Source organism: Medicago sativa, chromosome 3, assembly GCF_051527215.1.
Source record: "Medicago sativa cultivar Bolivia chromosome 3, Bolivia_mono, whole genome shotgun sequence".
Classification (NCBI taxonomy): domain Eukaryota; kingdom Viridiplantae; phylum Streptophyta; class Magnoliopsida; order Fabales; family Fabaceae; genus Medicago; species Medicago sativa.
In genome coordinates, this window is record NC_140751.1 from 73,055,943 (window position 1) to 73,077,110 (window position 21,168).

The following is a 21,168-nucleotide window of genomic DNA, read 5'->3' on the forward strand; positions in this document are numbered from 1 at the left end:
ACATGCAATGTTCAAAATTATCAAAGATCGTGTGTGAAAAAAAACGAACTCTTGGAGTGGAAAGGCACTATCCGGAGCTGGTAGGGAAGTGCGTATCAAATTGGTGTTGCAAGTAATTCCAACATATATGATGAGTATTTTCTTGATCCATTCTTTTCGTGGTGACAACATTCAAACGATGATGAATTCATTTTGGTGGGGTTAAAAAACAAGGAAATCATGGCATACATTGGATATCACGTGATAAACTACCGATGGATATATTGGATATTTGAATGTTGGCTTCACTTTTGCCTAAAACAAATATTTACTTCAGATGTCGAACACAATGTTCCAACATCCAGACCTGGTCTGTACGTTCTGTACTTTGCCTATGTTTACGCACGCGCTTGCTTGATTGAAGGAATCCACGCCAGCTTGAGTTGGTCTGAACCGTGTGCAATTATGAGGAGATCAAAACATATGTGATTTCTTAAGGAATTTTTAAAATGACTTAGGAAAGTATTTTTAAGGTGATAATAATGTGATTTTTAATGAGCCTACTTTCTAGAAGTTTCCTTATCCGGCCATGTTGATTGAGCAATAAGTCACAAGTTTGATCTGAAGCTTGATTGAAGGGATGACACGCTTTGCTTCAGTATATAAAGGAGACTTCAAGACCTGAAGAATTATTCAAGACATTGTTTTACAAAATAGAGTTTTGTTTAGGTTTTGAGTCTTATATCTTGTGAGCCTTTCGTGTATCATCTTGATGCATGTTTAGGAATGTACTTTGAGTTGTAATACTGTGCACTAATCCGAAGCTTTTAAGCAAGGAGCTAGGTAGATTGTGAACTGCATCTAAGCTTTTAAGCAAGGTTGCATGTTGTTATTTTTGAGGGTAACCTCATTTGATTTGAGTCTGTAATTTGGGAATCACAGGGGTTTGTGATCAGTTGTAAGGGAGTGAGATGGGATCTCAGATCTAGGAGTTCCTTGGTTGAAGTCTAGTTGGGGTAGGTCCTAGGTCATAAGTGCAAACGTGGTTTGCTGAGAGCTTTTGAATACGGACTGCACTAGTGGATTTCCTTCCTGGCTTGGTAGCCCCCAGAGTAGGTGACGTTGCACCGAACTGGGTTAACAATTTCTTTGTGTCTCTTTTCTTTCTCTTCTGTTATCTTTATCTTATTATGTCTGTTAGCTTAATATTCTAAACATCGTACACAACATCTGTTATCTGTGTTTCGTGTTGAAACATCTCTTAGAACATCGTAAGACTAACGTGCCAGAATTTCAATTGTCATTAGAGCGGGCACCCTGTCTGTTATTGGGTGAGATCCAGAGGAGATCTATTCTGGCAATATGGAGAAAGAAGGTGGTTTTGTTAACAGACCACCGTTACTAGATGGAACAAATTATGACTACTGGAAGTCACGTATGAGTGCCTATCTCAAGTCTATTGACAACAAGACTTGGAAGGCTGTGATGAAAGGTTGAGAACATCTAGTTGTTCTTGACAAAGATGGCAACAAAACCACGGTTTTGAAGCCAGAAGATGAGTGGGCACTGCCAGAAGATGAACTGTCTCTTGCAAACTCCAAGGCCCTAAATGCCCTTTTTAATGGAGTGGACAAAAATATGTTCAGACTCATCAAAAAGTGTGATGTTGCCAAAGATGCTTGGGACATCCTGAAGACAGCTCATGAAGGTACCTCCAAGGTGAAGAGCTCAAGGATTCAACTCCTGACGACCAAGTTTGAAAGTTCGAGAATGCAGGAGGATGAGACTATACAGGATTACTACATGAATGTCCTTGACATTGCTAATTCATTTGATTCTCTTGGAGAAAAACTGTCAGATGAAAAATTGGTAAGAAAAATTCTCAGATCTCTGCCAAAGAGATTTGACATGAAAGTCACAGCCATTGAGGAAGCCCAAGACGTATCCAACATGCAAGTGGAAGAGCTCATAGGTTCTCTTCAAAATTTTGAGCTTGTTGTTGATAATAGATCTGAGAAGAAGGGAAAAGGCATTGCCTTTACAGCAAACACAGCTGATGATGAAGGATTAGAAGAGGGTATAAAGGATGAGAATCTGTCAGAGGACTTTGTAATGCTAGAGAGACAATTTAACAAGATTCTCAAACAAGTAAACAGCAGATCCAGAGGTAATGGGCGGAACATCAGATGGAACACTGACATGCAACAAGGTAATCAAAGGTATGACAGAAATGAAGAGAAAAACAGCCGTTACAAAGGAGTACAATGTCATGATTGTGAAGGTTATGGTCACATCGGAACTGAATGTGCAACTTTTCTCAAGAAGCAAAAGAAAGGGATGATTGTTTCCTGGTCTGATGATGAAGGAACATATGGAGATGTTGAAAGTGATGCTGCTAAACGTGTCAGTGCTATGACTGGGAGAGTGGAATCTGGGTCTGAAAATGAGGATTCTGACTATGAGAAAGTAACTGTGTCTTATGGTTATCAAGACATTCATGATGAAAGCACTTCCAGGCATGTGATGGAGCAGGAAGAAATCATTAATCATCTTTAGGAAGAAAGGATTGGTCATCTGGCTAAAATCTCTGATCTAAACAAAGAGGTAATGTTACTCAATTCTCAACTTGATAATGTCCTTAAACAAGTTAGAATGATGACCACTGGAACTGATGTTCTAGATAAGATGTTAGAAGGTCAAGTGATAGGTAAACCAAATGGCATAGGTTTTACACATGAACACCGGAAACAGGAACAACAAAACAGTAGCTATATTCAGGCTTTAGAACACTATCATAAGCCAAGAAGGGAAAACCAGTAAAGAAAATTAAGTTTGTAGCTTCAATTAGAACAGATAATGTCACTGGTAGAGGTCCAACGTTGGAACATTCTGTACAACATCCTAAAACTGACTCAGTGAAAGAGAATCCCTCTTGGAAGTGTCATTTTTGCCATAGACAGGGTCATAAAACACCTTTTTGTTTTGATCTGTATGGTGTACCTAGACAACATCAACCTAGTTCAACCTTGAGAGGGGTCAAGAAGGAGTGGAAACCTAAATGCTTAGGTCTAATAGCCCATACCTCCTTAAGAGCATCCTCCAGTGAAGATTGGTACTTTGATAGTGGGTGTTCTCGTCACATGACAGGGATGAACAATTTTCTAGGAAATGTCAGACCTTATGCCAAAAGTTATGTCACATTTGGGGATGGTGGTAAAGGTAAGATTGTGGGGATTGGAGATTTAGTTAGTGAAGGATCACCAAGACTGAACAATGTTTTGTTGGTCAAAGGACTGGCAGCCAACCTGATAAGTATTATTCAACTATGTGATCATGGGCTAAGTGTAAATTTTAGTAAAACTGAGTGCCATATCCTAGATGAGAAGGGAAAGGTGAGTATGAAGGGTACTAGGTCTAAGGACAACTACTACTTGTGGATCTCTCAAGAATAGGCTCTCATATCCTCATGCATGCTGAGCAAAGCTGAAGAGGTAAAACTGTGGCATCAAAAACTAGGCCACTTGAATATGCAAGGAATAAAGAAAGCTATCTCCCTAGAAGCAATCAGAGGTATACCCAAACTGGAAATCACTGATAGAAGTATTTGTTGTGAATGTCAAGTTGGTAAACAGACTCGGATATCCCATCCTAGGTTGGAACATCAAGGAACTACAAAAACACTTGAACTTCTTCATATTGATTTAAGGGGACCCATGCAAGTAGCTAGCATTGGTGGAAAGAAGTATGTTCTGGTGGTAGTTGATGATTTTTCAAGATTTACCTGGGTGAACTTTATCAGAGAGAAATCTGACACCTTTGAATCACTCAAGGAACTTTTCATCCAACTATAAAGAGAGAAAAATAGAGGTATTGTTAGGATAAGAAGTGATCATGGAACAGAATTTGAAAACTCCAGATTTCATGAATTTTGTGCAGATGAAGGAATCATGCATGAGTTCTCATCTCCCATAACACCTCAACAGAATGGAGTGGTGGAAAGGAAGAATAGGACTCTACAAGAATCAGCCAGAGTCATGTTACATGCTAAACACCTACCACTTTATTTCTGGGCAGACACTATGAATACAGCTTGTCATGTTCATAACAGAGTCACTCTGAGGACAGGTACTACAACTACTTTGTATGAGCTATGGAAGAAAAGAAAGCCTACTGTAAAATATTTCCATGTCTTTGGTAGCAAGTGTTACATTCTAGCAGATAGAGATTACAGAAGAAAAATGGTCCCAAAGATTGATGAAGGAGTTTTTCTGGGTTACTCCACTAACAGCAGAGCCTATAGAGTGTTTAACAACAGAACTCAAGTTGTTATGGAATCCATCAATGTGGTGGTAGATGATATGGTTACAGAACCAATGCTTGAAGTTGTACCAGGTGTTGAAACATATCCTGAAACATCCGCTCAAGAGAAAGTAAGGCCTGAAACTAATGAAGAACCTGAGACTAACTCTGAAGATACTGAACTGGAGAATGCAGAATCAAGCAAAGAACCTTCAATCAGAATTCAGAAGAATCATCCACAAGAGCTCATTATTGGAGATCCAGATCAAGGAATCAAAACCAGGAGATCTAATGAGGCTGTCTCCAACTCCTGTTTTGTGTCCAAATTTGAACCTAAAAATGTGAAGGAAGCTCTCACTGATGATTTCTGGATTGAAGCCATACAAGAAGAACTCAACCAGTTCAAAAGAAGTGAAGTATGTGATCTGGTGCCAAGACCAAATGACATAAATGTCATTGGAACAAAATGGATCTACAAAAACAAGTCAGATGAAAATGGCACTGTTACTAGAAACAAGGCAAGACTGGTAGCACAAGGTTATACACAAGTAGAGGGATTAGACTTTGATGAAACATTTGCACCTGTAGCCAGACTGGAATTTATTAGATTACTTTTGGGAGTGGCTTGTATCCTGAAGTTCAAATTGTTTCAGATGGATGTGAAGAGTGCCTATTTATATGGGTATCTCAATGAAGAAGTCTATGTTGAGCAACCAAAGGGATTTGTTGATCCAAATTTTCCTGATCATGTGTACAAGCTGAAGAAGGCACTGTATGGGTTGAAGCAAGCACCTAGGGCTTGGTATGAAAGACTCACAGAATTTCTGACCCATCAAGGATACAAGAAGGGAGGAACAGACAAGACCTTGTTTGTTAAAAAGGACAAAGGAAGACTCATGATAGCACAGATCTATGTTGATGACATTGTGTTTGGAGGAATGTCGAATCAGATGGTTCAACATTTTGTTCATCAGATGCAGTCTGAATTTGAGATGAGTCTTGTGGGAGAACTGACTTACTTTCTTGGTCTGCAAGTCAGGCAGATGGAAGACACAATATTCATCTCCCATAGCAAGTATGCCAAGAATATTGTGAAGAAGTTTGGGCTAGACAATGCTAGTCATAAAAGAACACCAGCAGCCACTCACTTAAAGTTATCCAAAGATGAAAATGGTGTAGCTGTTGATCAAAGTCTGTACAGAAGCATGATTGGAAGTCTCCTATATCTTACAGCAAGCAGACCTGACATAAGTTTTGCTGCAGGGGTTTGTGCTAGATATGAAGCAGAGCCCAAAATGAGTCATCTTGTTCAAGTCAAGAGGATTCTGAAGTACATAAATGGCACCACAGACTATGGAATTTTCTACTCTCACAGTGGAAATTGCAGGTTGATTGGTTATTGTGATGCAGATTGGGCAGGTAGTGCAGATGACAGAAAGAGTACTTCAGGAGGTTGTTTCTTTCTTGGGAACAATCTAGTGTCTTGGTTCAGCAAGAAACAAAATTATGTGTCTCTATCAACAGCAGAAGCAGAATATATTGATGCAGGAAGTAGCTGCTTTCAGTTAGTCTGGATGAAGCAAATGCTGGAAGAGTATGATGTTCAACAATGTTCTAACATTGTACTGTGATAATTTAAGTGCTATCAACATCTCCAAGAATCCTATACAACATAGCAGAACAAAGCACATTGATATCCGGCATCACTTCATTAGGGATCTTGTTGAAGATAAGGTAGTAACTCTGGAGCATGTGACAACTGAAGAACAACTGGCTGACATCTTCACAAAAGCCTTAGATGTCAAGCAATTTGAGAAACTAAGGAGCAAGCTGGGTGTTTGCATCCATGAGGAATAGCAACCACTGTTCAGAGTGTCAGGTACTTTTAGCTGTAATTTATGCTTTTATCAATTCTCAATTTGGCATATTTTATGGCTAAAAAGGGGGAGTAGATATATCCATGCTGTATATTTCCTGACTATGTGCCTACGGATGTTGAGACATCTGATTCTGGCTTTCTGGTGATTTTGTTTTTCTGGTATTCTTGTCTGTTTGTAAAAAAAAAATATTATTTTTGCATGAATTGAGGGGGAGTAATAGATATGATGGTTGTGCTCCTTGAGGGGAAGTAAACTTCTGTGTCCCTGAATGTTCTTGTGGATGTTGGAACATCCTGCTGGTTTGAGCTACTGAATATTTTTTTTTCTATATTTCTCTAAGTAGCGTGTTATGACAGTTGACTGTCAGTTTAGGATGTACAGAAATTTATTTTTTTCTTATACGTCCTCTGCTGCAAGACTCTGATTCTCTTGTTGATACCTACTAGTTTCTCTTGTCTGCTTTTTTCATGTGTTAATTGTTGTGTAAAAATATTGGAAGCAGAATCTGAGACCTGTAATATATTTCTTCCATGTTCTGAAGATTATGTGTGATGACTGAAGAACTATATTTTGGTATCTTTTAGAAATCTGAGAATGTGAACCTTTCTTCAAGGTAGATTTTTATTGTGAAGATTGAAGGAAAGGTTGCGTGTGATATCTCTCTGTTTTAATAGGTGTGGGCTTAATTTGTTTTAGCCAAAAATTTGCCAAAGGGGGAGATTGTTGGATATTTGTATGTTGGCTTCACTTTTGCCTAAAACAAATATTCACTTCAGATGTGGAACAAAATGTTCCAACATCCAGACCTGGTCTGTACGTTCTGTGCTTTGCCTATGTTTACGCACACACTTGCTTGATTGAAGGAATCCACGCCAGCTTGAGTTGGTCTGAACCGTGTGCAATTATGAGGAGATCAGAACATATGTGATTTCTTAAGGAATTGTTAAAATGACTTAGGAAAGTATTTTTAAGGTGATAATAATGTGACTTTTAATGAGCCTACTTTCTAGGAGTTTCCTTATCCGGCCATGTTGATTGAGCAATAAGTCACAAGTTTGATATGAAGCTTGATTGAAGGGATGACACGCTTTGCTTCAGTATATAAAGGAGGCTTCAAGACCTGAATAATTATTCAAGACATTGTTTTACAAAATAGAGTTTTGTTTAGGTTTTGAGTCTTATATCTTGTGAGCCTTGCGTGTATCATCTTGATGCATGTTTAGGACTGTACTTTGAGTTGTAATACTGTGCACTACTCCGAAGCTTTTAAGCAAGGAGCTAGGTAGATTGTGAACTGCATCTAAGCTTTTAAGCAAGGTTGCATGTTGTTATTTTTGAGGGTAACCTCATTTGATTTGAGTCTGTAATTTGGGAATCATAGGGGTTTGTGATCAGTTGAGATGGGATCTAGGATCTAGGAGTTCCTAGGTTGAAGTCTAGTTGGGGTAGGTCCTAGGTCATAAGTGCAAACGTGGTTTGCTGAGAGCTTTTGAATACGGACTGCAATAGTGGATTTCCTTCCTGGCTTGGTAGCCCCATAGTAGGTGACGTTGCACCGAACTTGGTTAACAATTTCTCTGTGCCTCTTTTCTTTCTTGTCTGTTATCTTTATCTTATTATGTTTGTTAGCTTAATGTTCTAAACATCGTACACAACATCTGTTATCTGTGTTTCGTGTTGAAACATCTCTTAGAACATCGTAAGACTAACGTGCCAGAATTTCACAAGTCCTCAAAGCTAAATATTTTACTAATAACGACGACTTATTGAGTGCAAAAATTGGTAGTAAACTAATCCAAGTTTCACATGGCAAAGCATTTGTACTTCATGAGCGTTATCAAAGGAAGAGTTACAATGGAATACAGGAAAGGAGAGAATATTTTTGTGTGATCTGAGAACTGGATTAATAGATTGAATGGGAACAAAGTGAAAGCATTAACACATCCCATAAATGTTAATTTGAAAGTGGCAGAGTTGTTGCAAGCAGACTCTAAAATGTGGGATGCAGATTTAATCTAAAGCCTAATTTCTAGTGAGGATGCTGAAAATATCCATGCAACACCTTTGTTGGAATCGGTTAAGGAATATACTCTTTCATGATGGCCGGAATCTAGAGGTATGTTTACAGTTAAGACTACTTATAAACTTGCTATAAATAATTTGGTTGACTATATTATTTGATGACTAAATGGTAATTGACCTTAAGTTTGAAAATTGGAAGCTGCTTCCATGGCGAAGAACTTTATATGGAGAATGCTAAGAGATTGTCTTCCAACTAGAATTAAACTTGTAACAAAAAAGGTACCTTGTTCTCAAAACTGCATTCACTGTGATATAGTTCACTACAAGAAAATCATAAAGCTAAACACCACCCCCCCCCCCCCCCCCCCCCCCCCCCAAAAAAAGAAAAAAAAGAAATCCCATAATTGAACATTTGCATTTGATTTTGTTCCGTCGCAAATGTTTGGGGTGAGCCATAATTGTACCTTTGTGTTGACCTTAGGCCGCCGTAAGGTGCAATGTCGTAAAAAACGATCTGATTATGTTTGTGTTGGCCGAAATATCGATTTCAAAACATCGCAAACGCTTGTCGGTTTTTTTTCTCCGTTTTCATAATTAATGACAAAAATAAACAATTTTTTAAATAAAAATTGGATATGGTAAAATGAAAATTGGTATTAAAAAAAATTAGTGACAAAATCTTTTTGAATAAAAAAAATTAAAAATAAACAGATATTAAAACAACTTTTTTTATACCAATTCAAAATTAAATATAAAGATTAACATTTCAATTTTATTTTATTTTTTAAAAAATTGTATTAAAATATTTGCAGAGAGAATGATTCTAGAGAGAAGAAATATTGTAAAAATGAAGTCTATTGATATAGGAAAAATAGACACATGTTGTGTATCTGCGTCAGCTTTTAGTCCGACGCAAATTTCATCAAAATTTTAAAAAATAAGTACTAAAATTTATGGTTGTCATTTTGTTATACCACCGTCGCAAACTAACTACATCGCTCTTAAATTTCTATGTGGTGTATGCCGCCGCAATTGTTTGCGTTGAAAATTGTCCACTGCAAATGTCAAAATACAGACACAAATGTTTCTAAAATATCGTCATTTACATTTGCATTCCAGGCTGCCATAAAAATTGCTAGGTTCTTATGATGTTTTTGACCTAGAGATTGATTTTTTTCTTGATTTTTCGCAAACATATTTAGCATGTTAAAATAAGGCTTCACAAATGAAATTAGAATTTTATGACAACGGGACGAATTAATTATGATATTTTAAACCATCAAAAACTCAAAAAACTAAACAATGGAAACCTCGGCCTAGAAATTGGATTGAGCTATTTTTTTTTTGCATAGACTTCTATAAAAATACATAGAAATAAATATCTAAAAGTTTTTATAGCATTTAGATATCTCAATTTCTTTTGATTTTTCGACCAAAACGTGCAAAATTGCAGTATTCTGAGTAAGCATCGGACAAATTTCAATCCACATTTCCGCAGGCTAGTTTATAACATCATAAGAACCTTCACCTCAAAATTTAGGATTTTTTAAACAAGGGACGAATTAATTATGATTTTTCTTCCCCCAATGATTATGAACTTTAAACAAAAATCATAATTAATTCGTTCCTCGTTTTAAAAAGTCCTGAATTTCGTGGTGGAGGTTCTTATAAAGATTTAAATATGTCTACGAAATCGAGGAGTGAAATCTGACACGTGAATATATGATTACTCTTAACAAAATTGCGATTTTGCACATTTTTGTCAAAAAAATCAAAATAAATTGAGGCGTCGTTGGAATGCTGTGGAATTTTTCCAGATCCTTTCTATGTATTTTTATAGAGGTCTCTGATGTCTAAATTTGACAAGTACACTAAACCATTTTCAAGCAATAAAATAGTAAGTAAAATCATTCTACATAAATTGTCGTTTCAACTAGGCAACTAGCTAAACTTATTAAAACAGTAAATAAAAACAATTAAAATGGGGAAGTTTGCAAGATTGATTTGATTGTGCAAATCAATTGAGTTCAGTGCTGAAAATTGAAGGGTTGATAGCAGATGTCAAGTTGCTCCTCAATCACTCAAAAGATCATACGTGATATACGGTCTTCAATCCTACAGAGATTTGTATGTGGTCGGATAGTTATTAAGGCGGGGACTTACTTTCTCATTGGTAATTAAATGATAGACATAGTAGAAATTCCTAAATTGTCATCTAAAGGAACCACTTTACATAGGAACCTTAGAATTTCACCACATGCTGTTACTTGTCCTTAGTGGATTAAATGGATAAGCCTAACCCTATCTTACTAAGGGAGAAAGAAAAAGTTTAAATGCAACGTTGAGAAAGTAGATCAGAATAACTTGTGTAGCCTATTTCTATATTCAGTTAGAATAGTTAAGTATGGCACACTCCCTAGAATTCGTGAAAGCAATTTAAAAAAAGACAAATGACTCCCTAGAGGTTCATCTTAGAATCATAATCAATAGGTGTTTAGTTACTCACGGTAACTAAAGACAAATTACAAAAAAATAAACATACTCTAAGAACAAAAGTTAGGGAGAGATTACTCTGTTGATGCTTCTAGCGCTTGTCTTCCTCTTGAACCACCAAGTTCTGAATGAGAAAAGATGGATGAAAGCTCTTGTATTTATAAGGAAGTTTCCAGCTGGGGTTGGTTGAAAATCTGGGATTTTTCCACAAACACAGAGAAAAAATGGGAAAACCCTGTTTTTACCCAGCCTCGTATGCATCCGGCGCCTGGGGTCATCATTTTGAGTTCTGGAAACATGGGTTTTACCATGTGTTTTGCACACTCGGGGCGTGTGGAAGCACATCCGAGGCGCATTGCTTCAGCTTCCTATGCAGTTTTGCCATTTTCTTTGTTCTTTTGAGTGCTTTCTTTCTTCAAATTGGTCTTGGGACTTGGGAAAGAATTCCCTCAACTTGTAATGTATTAATAGGCCTCTTGAATCTTCATTCTATGCATTCCCAATTCTTCATGAGGCGTCATTGTTTTGCCGAATTACATGATTTTTTTAGAATACTTACAAAACACCTAAGAATTGTTCGGTTTAAGGAATAACTAGAATTACATGACTCGGTATGAAAACAATACAAAATGCCCCTTAAAACATGATCAACTTCTCTAAAACTCCTATGTATTGACTTAAATCACCACTAAAATGAGTGAAAAAGATGTTGAAAATAAGATGATTGTATTTTACTATTTTTTCTCTGCGAGTTTGTGGAAAAAGCCCAGTTTTTCAGCTCAAATTCAGTTGAAAACTTGCCTATAAATATATACAAAAAGAACTTAACGATTCAAGAGAAAAGCAAACGCTCGGAGCATCAAATGAGGGATCTCTTCTCGACGTTTGCTCCTAGTGTATATTTTGTTTATTTTCTAATTTGTTTATAGTCACCATGAGTAATTAGCCAGACCTTTTCATTACAACAAGTTGGTATGCTCATATAAGTTAGTCAAACCACCGATATTCGTTCATAACATGATTATATGAACAATGTCCACCTTTCTTCTTTAGTAAGAAATCATTTGAAATTGGACATGCGCAAAACTACCAAATCTCCAACTCCATTTGGTCCAAATACCTGTGGAATATCTGACCCATTTACTAAAAAAGTGTGTCCCAAAATAATTGAGTCATTTCAATTTTCAATACAACTTTTATCATTCCCAATACAATATAACTCTAATTAATACTACTTTCATCATTCCCAATTCAATATATTCCACTTTCCCTTTATTTATACTCCCTCCGGTCCTATTTATAAGAAAAAGTTGGGTCAACAAAAGTTGATGTATCTGGACTGAATTTTTAACAAGATACATCAACTTTTGTTGACCCAACTTTCTCTTATAAATAGGACCGGAGGGAGTACATTTTTCTTAATCTGTGTGAAAAACCAAACTGCCTCAGATATTCCGGGACGGAGGGAGTATTAAACATTTAATCTAACAACCTCAATTTTCCAACTCTCCGGTCCAATCAAACACTACTGTCAAAAGGTGGGGATAACAAAAAAGGTTGAATGAAGGAATCTTTGAAACAACACATAAAATAAAACGCACTCATAAGACCATGTACAATGGGGAAAAAAAATCAACAACCTTCAACACCCACTTTTTCAATTTCCAACACTCCACATCATTTTCTCTCTCTTAATTCAACACTCATTCAATTTTTACCACTCCAATAGTTTTCATTCAACACCCTACCCCACCACTTTTTATTTCTTATTCTTATTCTTATTTAATTTTTGGTTGAAAAATTGATTTGGGTGTTGATAATTGTTGTGATTTTGATAGCTAAATGAGTAATCAAAAGAATTTTGGGTGTTGAATTGATTATTATTGGAATCCATTTCACTAAGTAAAGACTAAAACTTCAAAAAAAAGCTAATAATAAGATTAAGAGAGTGAAAAACTTGGTTTTTTTCTGTGTCCAAATCAAATTATCCAAGTCTCTATTTGTAGAGAAAAAAAAATCACGAATTTTGGTAAAAAAATAAAAAAATAAAAAAATTATTTACAATGAAATAATTGAGTCCAAAACATTAAAAAGATAAAAATACAAAGGTCCAATCATGTTGCAACACGTGTCCCTCCATTACCCAAAAAAATTTCTCTTTCTGAGAACACTACCACCACACGCGCTCATGTCTGCCAGTGTATCACACTCTCCCATTTGAGCCAACCATAAGCCGACGTGTGGCCATGCGGGGTCTGCTTTCAACATGTTGAAGCTCTTCATCACCCAACTCCTCCAGCTCATCTTCAACAAGCAATGCTCCAATGGTTTCAATAGCTTCAACATGTTTAATCTCCTCATTCAACAAGCCATTGGAGATGGTCTAAAAGAAAAACACTTGATCAGTTAATAATAAAATAATATTTATATAACCATTTTGAGATAATTTTTAAAATAATTTTCTCTTTTATATTTTTATTGTGTTTTATTTTCTATGTTGTTTTTGTCTAACAAAAGGAGGAAAAAAAAATTTGTCCAAAACATTTTCACAAAAATCATTACTCTTAAAAGGTGTGATTTGATCAAGTCTCCTGCAGTAAATAACTTGTAAAAAAAGTTACTACCTCCGTCCCAATTTAATTGACACAATTTTGTTTTTCACACATATTAAGAAAAATGTATAAATAAAGGGGAAATCGGAATATATTGTATTGGGAATGATAAAAGTAGTATTATTTAGTGTTATATTGTATTGGGAATGATGAAAGTTGTATTGAAAATTGAAATGGGGATCAGTTATTTTGGGACATTTTTTTTAAAAAAATGGGTCAGTTATTTCAGGACGGATGGAGTAGTAAATAACTCAAGCAATAGTAATCATCTAACAGTAAAATATAAGCAAACAAAGGTGTGATTGATGTCCACTTGCGAGCCAACTTGCAAGGCCCTCCATCCTTTCCAACAACTCACAGTTGTGTTTGTGTCTTTCCATCAATCAACTAGCCATCTTGTAACAAAAATAAATCAACTAGCTATCTATAACAATAAAACGCATAGAAATTAAGAGAGAATATTAACAACTTGACATTGTTTTGTCCAACTAGTTGAGATATCATATATCTTGATGATACAAGATTGTAGTTTAGAGGGTTGATTCGTTCACCTAATTAATAAATTTGTTTAAAAATGACGTCGTAATCCTTAAATATTAATATTATATGTGCATGGCTATCTTCAAGAAAACACTTTTTTAAATAAAAAAATGTTTTATTAATTAGGTTTCAATTAATAAATATGTACTTGTCAACAAGAAAGTAATAAATTTTTTTTTTTGACGTTAAAGTAATAAATATATGTAAGTACGATTCATGGCCTAAAAGGATAATAGAAGCTTCAATGCAGCTTGTAAATTGCTGTACACTACAGTACATAAAAAAAGGACCAACTTGTATATACCCGTGCCCACCGGCCCCGTCATGCACCGATCTCCACGCTCACAATCACAAGTTTTTTTTTTACTAAGGCTTCCTAAAAGCCAAAACAAAAAAGTTTTTACAAAGGCAAGTTTTTACTTTTTATTAACAAAACTTTTATAAAATGAAAATACAAGGGTACTCCAACATATACAATTATGACAATATCAATCAAATACAATTAGAAATCAAGCGTGAGTGATTATGTTTGACATCGATTAGAAATGGAGGAAAGTTGGATATATATATAAGAGATGACACCCATAAATCTTTTGCCTTAAGGTTTTGGGTAAGAGTGTGGTGTGTAAGTCTCTTAGTGGTCCAGGATGTTTAGCCCAATGCCGCCACCAGCACTTTCCAGACTCCCCAACAAACTGGTATTAGAGCCCTAGTTAGGCTCGATGGGGGAGTGGGAGCAGAGATCCTAATGTAGATCAGACAAGTGATGTGGATGAGTCACGCTTAAGGCGGAGATTGTTGGAAATCAAGTGTGAGTGATTATGTCTCACATCGACTAGAAATGAAGTAAATGTTTGATATATAAGAGATGAGACATATATACTTGATGCCTTAAGATTTTGGGTGGAGATGTGGTGTCTAAGTCTCTTAGTGGTCCTGAACGTCTATCCCATTGCCGCTCCAGAAACTCCCCAACAAACTGGTATCATAGCCCTGGTTGGGCTCCATAGGGAAGTGGGAGCGGGATCATAGTGTGGGTCAGGCTAGTGATGTGGGTGAGTCACACTTGAGGGGGAGATTGTTGGAAATCAAGTGTGAGCTGATTATGTTCCCGTCGGCAAGAGATGGAGGAAATGTTTGATATATAAGAGAGGGGACACATAATCCAACCCCATGACAATGTCTTGATATGTGCAATAATTTTATCGCAATCAAATTTCTCATTGAAAGATCATCCTATTTCTTGCTAATCAAAATGCCCAAATTACCGCACACCATACAGGGGTGGCCCTGAGCATGGGGGTGGCCCCATGAGCATAATTGGGATGTGCGGCAACCTAGAGCACCATTTTTTAGGAGCATCATGTTATTATTTTTATTTAGTAGTGAGTATTATATAGATACATTTGGATGTAGAGGATTAGAGAAAAGTTTGGTCATAAGGCACAGTTAATATGAAACTAGGTTTTCTCCGGCTCTCAAAATGGACAAAGAACTTTAACACACACTCCCTAAGGTAAACTTATGCAAATGTATGAATTTGATTTTTGGAATTGCCTCAAGAGTACTGTAGTGATCGAATTCTTCGTGAAATTGCTGGAGTAATTGACACTCCTTTAATTATTGACATTGGTGTCTCCCAAAACACTGGAAGTATTTTATGATTTAAAGTCTAAGTGCAAGTATACATTGTCCAAGTTATAGTATAAAAAAATATCAATCCCACATGGACTGTGGAGCTACTTCGAATAGCTTTTCAGTATAAAACTTATATGGAGAAAGATAAAATAAATCATTTGTCACAACAGTAAAAGTAAAAAGTTTAGTTTTGGAAAGCAGTTAAAGTCCTTAGAAAATCTCAAGATGGAAGGTGTGGTTTAGAACAAGGTTCAGTCGTGATAAAACATTACTGCGATTTACAAAGTTGTAGCTTAGATATAGCTGCATGTGTAGCTCAGAGCTATAATCGGTTCAAAACATCTTTAGTCTCTGAGATACCCAACGCTATATCTTGATATAGCTACTATGTCTCACCCATAGAGCTATATCTCTCATAACCGGCTTTAAGGCGAACCAAAGGGGAGTTGGTAACTCACGCCATTTGTTTGGTTCGGGACACTGACATTTCACTTTAAGTGCAGCCACACAAATCCTTTTTGCCATATGTCAAATTTTCATTAAAGAATGTAATACTAAGTTATAGCGTGGTATGGCTCTCGCGATTCAGCGCTATGACCGTTTATTAACCTCTTAAGCTAACTGTGATTCACAGAGCTATAGTTTCCTATAGCGTCAGTTTTACATTCAGGTCTTGTGTCCCTTTCACTCTTTTGGTGCTTAAGGTTTAACTCATATCAGATAAACATTTTCCACTCCTTACTTTGTCAGGGTAAACGAGTTGTATCATTAGAAGTAAAACTTGTCAGGAATCACTTCTAATGATTTTACATTAAAAACAGTTTATCAGAGTAAAACACGACGCTACAACTTTATATATCACAAGTAATTAATAAATCATAACCTCACCATGTCTAAACCACTCGAAGGGGTTTAGCTCATGGTGAGCTGAACCATGGAAATGAAAATGAAGATGGAAATAAATGAAAACATAGAAAACTAAATTAATAAAATAGATAGGAAATGAATAAGGTGAGCCAAAACATCACCAAGTAATCTACACCAAAAACTCTAGAATCTAGCTACCATACTCATTTATGATGGAAGATGAGATGAAATGAGATCTCTAAAGCTGCTAACCCTAGTCGTATTAAATAAAAACTAAACACATCTTTAGAGATTTTTAGTTAAATAAAGTTTCATTTTCAATGTAGTCTCTAATTTCCCCTATAAAAAAATATAGTCACGAATTTGACAAAGCAAATCGTTGGCAACTGGCATCCCACTATAATTTCAAAATATATATAGCTAAATTGACCATGCTCTGAGGGAGACCGTCGCGATGGAAGTTTACAAATGGATACAGTGGCGGATGACCATGCTCTGAGGGAGACCATCGCGATGGAAGTTTACAAATGGATACAGTGGCGGAGCTAGAAAATATTCTGGGGGTGGGCCAAATTATTTTTTATCCATTCAAGTGATCAATTATTTCATGTACAAATTTACCGCGTAAAGGAGTTTTATTTTTGGATCAACCAAAACCTAAAATCGACATAAAATTGTATAAAATCTCGCAAAATAGACCTATAATTGAATTATTTAAATTTTTTGGATGAGTCACTACACCACTTTACAGAAATTTAGATCAACCGAAATCTAAAACCGACACAAAATTGTATAAAATCTCGCAAAGTAGACATATAATCGTTGATTTTTTAATTTTTGAAGGTAGGCCGTGGCCCACCTCATCCCATGAAGGGCTCCGCCACTGAATGGATACCACAAACATTGAAGTATATATCAAGCAGCTTCTAAAAAACACGTGAAGTATATAGCTATTGGTTTATTTGCATATAGGCACAAACGTGAAGTATATTAAGGATAGTTTACTTTAACCACTAAAAAAACAATGTCACTTTTTTAGGAGAAAAACAATATCATTGGTGTGTTAATCTTTTAGACTGTTTTTTTTTTTGAAAGAAATGTAAAATTAATCTTTTAGACAAATATATTGAGTTGTCTGAAAAACATGATATTATTCACAAAGAAAATTTGAAAAATGTGATAAATAAATTACATGATAATCTTATTTTTAATTGGTATTTAACTTAATTGTAATAATAATTTTTATTATATTTTATTAATTAATCTTTTTCAAAAAGTTCACAGCGCGTAAGTGATTTTTATAATATGTCATTATTAAGACCTTAAGATATCATTAGGGTGCGTTTGATGGTCAGGATAGAGAGTCAGGATAGGAAACATATATCATATCCTGTTTTAATCTTTCGTTTGATGCACCAATAGGATATGATAATTTATTCCTTTTACTTATCCTATCTTATCACTCCTTTGTATTTTCTATCCTGAGTTTGAGCTGGGTTAAAATTAACCTATCAGGATTGATAAATGAAATCCTTATTTTGCCCTTACCTTGCCTATCCTCGTCACCTTCCTCTCATCTTCTTCTTCCTCTCACTCATATGTGCCAACAATTACGTTATTCTCAATTTTTTTCTCCCTTTGTTTGTACCCTAATCCTCTTTTCTTTGATTCTTTTTAAAACCAGAAATCTGTGAAATAGATGTAATTTGGATTTGATTTCCTCGTTCAATTTTTATTTTTGATAGATTCCAATTATTCCTCTTTTTGATAGATTTCTCTTCTTTCTTTTTCTATTGATTCCTCCTTTTTATCTTTGTTAGATCTCAATTTTTCAGTTGATGATTGCCGTGAAGCTTCAAAATCAATTCCCCTTAATTCAAGCACATCAGTTTTCAATTAAACAAAAAAAAATTCAAACCTTTTGAATCAATTGAGCAAATTGAACAAACACGTGTTCTTTTAAAAAAAATCATATTAAAATCCCTTTTGCTTCAAAAATCAAAAGATAGAAGAATATGTTGATAAAATATAATCTCTGCAGCGATTAATTTTGAAGATATGCTAATTGCTTTTGTTTTGGGTGTAGTTATATAATTATATTAAATTGAAAAAAAGTTAAAATATGAATTGATCACAAGGGTAATTTTGTCATTTAATTAAAATATATATCATATCCAATTTGTTATCATGTGTGCATCAAACACATGATGAGATATATGTTTATCCTAACTATATCATATCCTGTCTCTATCCAACTTTATATCATATCCTGTCTTTATCCTATCCTGACCATCAAACGGACCCTTAGTGTAATAATTTGACTTTTTAATCTTTCGATCTATTAATTTATCGATCTATTAATGTATATATCAATATAATGTTTTTTCATTTTTCTTATTTTTTTACAAGGAAAAAAAAGAAATTAAAAAAAAATCACATTTCATCTTTTTTTTAAAGGAAATAGCAGAAAACAAAATAATAGAAAAATCATATATCCCGCATATCGGTTTTCAACACCATATCTCTCGTATTTCCCAAACATATCTAAAATATATAGAACAATTATTTTTTTAAAAAATAAAATTTAATCATCGGATACCTTACGAATCATCAATGCATAGTATGTATTGATACCGATTACCGGTATTTCATAAATTATCGGATACGGCAAGATTAAAGTACCCAATTATTTGTTTATTTTTGTGGGTACAGACCCAATTATTTGTTTTATCTCTTTACACTTTGATCAAAGTATAGAAATGTGTACGAACACCCATATATAAATGCAGATCTACTTTCTTTTTTTACCAGCAAACAAGGTATTATACAATGCTGTACTTTGATGTTCTAGTGTTTGCACAGCTCTTCATCCCTTATATAAGATCAAAAATTAAATAAAGAATCTATATAAAGAATGCAATTTCACTATAGGATGCAATGCACTATGGTGTGGCATCTCGTTTAATTTGATGCAAATGGAAAAACCAGCAATCTATCATCAGAAACACATATATAAATTAATAAAAGCAGAAGAAAAACAACTAGCACTACCACATCATTTAGTGACATAAATATCATCAAATGCATATCCATTATACATCATATATACATATCATATCATATTCAAACTACATTTGCCATCAGAAAAAAAGCCCTACTATCTAATCTACCCATCCATAAATTCCCAATACAGGCTGGCATCTATGTCACGATAATGATCATAAGATCCATAACCCATATTTAGAAACAAAAACACAACCCAAATTATTAAAAACAATAAAAAATAAAAATGAAAAATGAAAAACAAGTTCCTTCATGATTATTGCTCGGAGTTGTTTCTGATAGTATTCTCAGCGATCTGACCCAACGACTGTAAATTACAACGTACAATAGTATCAACAAAAAAACACGTTTCCTCCTTCGTGTTACCTTGCGGTACGTCAACGACGTATGATTCAATGACAAGTGTCCTATCTCCGTCGAGTGAATGAAGCGTCGTCACCGACCGGTAGTTTCTCAGACGGTGGTCCCCACCAACAACACTGAAGCTGATGACGTGTCGTTCATCGTCAAGAATCTCCAGCCTTTCAGTGCTTGACTCAGCTGGAAGTCCTGAAACAACACGAACTTCACGAACAGCGCCGACGGTGATGTTTTCTCCGGTGATGACATGGCAGCTTTTGACGAAGTTTTTGTATCCTTGTGGATTTTCGAAGCGTCGAACTACAGGCCATACGGCGGAGATAGGGGCGGAGATGGTTTGTGTGACGACGGAGCAGCACTGGTTTGGTCCAACCATGTGTGCGTGGTGAAGAGATAACGTGTCTAGGACTAGGGTTCCTCCGTTGGAAGAAGATAAAGATGGTGGAAATGGGATAACTAAACGACGCGCCGCCGTGGGTGGTGGTGTTTGTGGTTGTCTAGGGCAGTTTGCACCGTTTGCTATGGCTAAGTAAGTGGTTGCATCAGTTGTAGGGTTGAATCTCTCAAGCTGAAGAGAAAAACTTGATGGCATTTTTTCTGAATATAAATTTAAAAAACAAAAAATAAAAATGAAAATGAAAATATCTCTCTTTCTCTCTGAGATGAATAAGAGAGCATGCGTGTTAATGATTTGTTGATGAATGAAGAAGAAAATGAAGAAAGCTATATATGAAGCAAGAGAGGCAAAGGTGTTATGTGAGAAATATTTTTGTAGTACAAGTTGCAATATAGTTAAGTTTTGGTGTAGTTAAGGTTTTTTTCTTTGTTCTTTTTCAGCTCCGTGAGATAAGGGCTGAGAAAGTAATGAGATAGAAGATAGGAATGGGATTGAGGTTGGGTTGGTTATACAAGGTTGTTGTTGGGGTTATTGATTTCTAGCAAAGCCACAAAGAAGCTTACGCATGGTTAATGCAAGTGGATGATCAACTTGCAAATGTATTTGGTCTTAGTTTTATCAATTATCCATTTTTTTTTTCTTTATTTCAAATTCCAACTTTTCCTTCTCTCCCTCCATCCCTATTATTTTATTATTCACTTGTATATAAATAAAGTTTTTTATTTGCCAACTTCCTTCCTTTGGATCCCACCACTCTTTATACTATTGTGTTTTTAATTCCCACCATTTCCTTGTTTTTTTTAGGTATAGTGTTGGTTTAATTTATAGTATATATTATTAAAGTGGCATTTACCATGGGAAGGGCTAATCCCTTCCCACCATGGGGAAGGTGGTATTTTACGTGCAATTGACAGTCAAATAGGTTGACATTGGCTTTGTTTGGTATTTCAATTCAGCCAAAAAATTATTAAATGACTTATTATACTCAATTGTGAACTACACCTCCCATTTAAAAAAG

At 35.4% G+C, this 21,168-nt stretch overlaps 1 pseudogene across 1 annotated transcript; it reads right to left on the reverse strand.

Annotated features, from left to right (window-relative positions):
• Nucleotides 1-19,388: 19,388 nt before the first annotated feature.
• Nucleotides 19,389-20,827, reverse strand: LOC146939980 (abscisic acid receptor PYL4 pseudogene; annotated as a pseudogene). Its single transcript, XR_015031856.1, has one exon. The product of XR_015031856.1 is annotated as an abscisic acid receptor PYL4 pseudogene (transcript).
• Between the last annotated feature and the right edge of the window lie 341 nt (nt 20,828-21,168).